Raw genomic sequence first — 2798 nt, 5'->3', positions numbered from 1 at the left:
TGAAATCATGGTCAATATATGGCTTTTTTGACAAGAATTTGCAAAAAGAGAACTCTTTAATATCAAAGTGAAAAAGGATTTTTTACAAACTCATGTCAGTTAATTAAAAATAAATAAGGCTAAGAAGATGGGACAGAGAATGGCCGTGTTTCGGAGCATGCATGTCAGGTTGTGGCAGCATGTGTGGTGCTCCATAACATCTCAACTATTAGAAAAGAAAGAGCACTGTGCCAGCTGCTTATGCCCCCTGATGTAGTGGACTCCTATAGCCGATAGAGAGGCTCTAACAATCAATCAACTAATCAGTTTCTCATAAACACACATGACAATATTTTTTGGTTCCTAAAAATGGCAAATCTATAGAAATAGTAGGCTACCTTTTTGTCATGTTCAAGTTATTCAATTTGCTGTTTGAGATATTTCGTTTGTTGCTGTGTTTTTTTTTTTTTTTTTTAGCAATCTAGCTCAAGCATTCTCTTTTAGAGCAACTGCAAGTTATCACATCCAGCCAGCATAGAAAAACAAATTGAGAGAACAAACATAGAAGGCAGGAATTAGTGTTACATATTGTCAGCATGACTAGTCCTTTTAATAGCAAAGGGAAAGCTACCCGGTGGGATCTCTCAGAGGCCTGAGAGGAGGTAGGTGGGTGGAGAACTGGTGCAATTTGCCAACATAGCTAGTATTAGCCTATGTTAGTCAATGTTAAATGGAAATATAAGTACAAGAGATGAAATGGTCAAATTGATGTGTGTGTCAGACATGGCTGACAGGGTCACCTCACCCATGTTCTCCTGTTTGTTGCCAGGAACAGTTTCTACTGGGGTTGCGCTGAAAATATTGTAAGAAAAGGACTTATTAACACAATATTACATTTATACATGTAGTCCTTCAGCCAAGGTGCTTGAGTAGATGTTAATTTATAAAACAATAAGCAACGGGTCAATTTTAGAAATGCAGCCCATGTGTAGGCTATGATTAAATTGTTTCCCCACATTAAAAGGTACTGAATAAGTGGTCTTTTAAGATCTTAAACTTTATGTTTATTGTTTGTGTTGCCACATATACACACTTAAGTGAACTTTAACCGACCCACCACAGAGAGATACCATCAGGACAGCAGAAGTCTCATCAGAAGAACAGGTTTGTGGCCTGATCTATTACAACTACTGATGATTAGCTATTAACCTCAGGTAAATACTGCAAATGTAATGTCTCTGCCACATAATGCTAGTTTAGTATTTATACTTAAACTCTCTCTAAACCATAAACATGCACTCTGGCTTAGGTTTGTCTTTACAGGTAGCCTACATTTGTCAGAAGTGACCTACAGAGCCCAGTGACGTAGAACGTATTTGTTATGAATAGATACAGAGGTAAAGTGTTCGATTGTAATGTTACATGTAGCACAGTCACTTATGTAATGTAACTGTGAGGAAGTGAGAGGTTTGAAACAAACACATATTGAAGTGAACTGTAAGAGTTTCCTGCAAACAGGCCAGCACATCAGCAAAGGGATGACTCCTGCCAGACCGAGCCAAGATCTGTGAGCTCACAGCAAGAGCACACAGTTTAGTTTTCATTCATGGCAGAGACATGTGCTCCTGATCTGAACAGAAGTACATTTGTGTGAATAATTCTTTATATATTTAAATTTAAATAATTGCTCCTTTGTTCTATTGGTGGAACTTCATGACGAAGGTTTGCAGCATTGATGCTATCCCCTTTTCTGTCCTTGAAATACATATGAACTTTAAATGTGTCTAACGAGATAACTAATGTTCTGTCTTTAGATTGTTTTACTGGCTGAAGAACAGTGAAGTTAAACCCTTAAAAACATCAGCTCTAAAACAAACTCACAGACCGACTTTGTTTCAATGCTTGAGCCTTTTAATTTGTGTAAAGACAAGAAAGAACAGTTCACTCTGCAGAATAAGTTTTTGCTAAAAGCATTCTTTTCATAACACATTCAGTCTGCTCCTATGAAAGGCACAAAGCCTCAGAGACAGTCCAGATCTTCTAAATTCACTTGTCGCTTCGTTCCTTAAGTAGCGTTACAGCGATAGAAATTAAAATAAAGACATGAAATGAGATATAGAGCCTTCAGGGTACATATGAGACTTATGGCGTGAAGAGAGATGAGTTTAAAGAACATCTGCCCGTGTTTGTGATTTTTCCAGGTGCTTCATGCCTCTGTGTCAGGCCCGGAATTGGAAGGATTTCTTAACACAGACAGATGGAAGGTGGTTGTTACACTTTATATCATCCCAGCATTTGTCACCTGTGTGTATGATAAAGACATAACTGTTAAGCAGAATGTATAATTTCATGCAGATGGAGAGTAAAACTAAATATTTTGTCTCATTAAAATAATAAATGGAGAGGCTTTTCAGCCTTGGCAGAGGTATGTTCTGAAGAAAAGATGGGTTCATTTATGAACTGAGCTCACTTATATAGCATTTATTATGAACCATGGTACATTTATCTCTCATGCAAAATAATGTGTTTTATGATTTACCTCCATGATTCATTTGTAAACAGTGCTGATATCCAGCGTTATTTGGCTCTCCCTTGCACCAGTATGAAAAGGCGAAAGGCGTACCATCACTCCAGAACCAGACACCCTCCTAAAAAATTGAAAAGAGTTAGTTAATTAGAGTTAATACATGAACAACAATATAACTAAAATAAACAACTTTATACTATTAAGACCATAAATACTTTGTAATGACAATATTTTTATGAAAAAGTATTTTTTACAGCATCAGTCATTAAAGAAACAGCCCCAAGACGGTCTG

This window comes from Micropterus dolomieu, unplaced genomic scaffold (genome assembly GCF_021292245.1).
Source record: "Micropterus dolomieu isolate WLL.071019.BEF.003 ecotype Adirondacks unplaced genomic scaffold, ASM2129224v1 contig_12682, whole genome shotgun sequence".
In the NCBI taxonomy this organism is placed as follows: domain Eukaryota; kingdom Metazoa; phylum Chordata; class Actinopteri; order Centrarchiformes; family Centrarchidae; genus Micropterus; species Micropterus dolomieu.
This window is presented reverse-complemented; position numbering follows the sequence as displayed.